The sequence below is a fragment of the Lotus japonicus genome, chromosome 6 (assembly GCF_012489685.1).
Source record: "Lotus japonicus ecotype B-129 chromosome 6, LjGifu_v1.2".
In the NCBI taxonomy this organism is placed as follows: Eukaryota; Viridiplantae; Streptophyta; class Magnoliopsida; order Fabales; family Fabaceae; genus Lotus; species Lotus japonicus.
Genome location: NC_080046.1, coordinates 30315446 through 30315782, shown reverse-complemented (window position 1 = coordinate 30315782; position 337 = coordinate 30315446).

Here is a 337-nt window from a genome sequence, read left to right as displayed (position 1 = left end):
GTAACCCTAGGACTTATTGCTTGCTGAGTTTCTGACTCAATGTGTTGATTTCTGTGATTTTGGCGTAAGGTTCTTTTGAGGAGTTTCCTGGAGATCAAGGCGAGGAACGTGAAGGAGGTTGTGAGGAAAACGCTGGAGGAGTTACAAGTGAGGGCTACTCTCTGAATTACTAGATAATGCTTTAGGGGTCGACAATTTCGACTTGATTTATGTGTTATGCACTAAATTGCTAAATGTCTGAATTGTTCTCTGAGGCTTCGGCCGACCTTGCTGAGTATTTGATGCCATTATATTGTGTGCTAAATGATTCACATGCTACGTGCTACATGGTTAACTT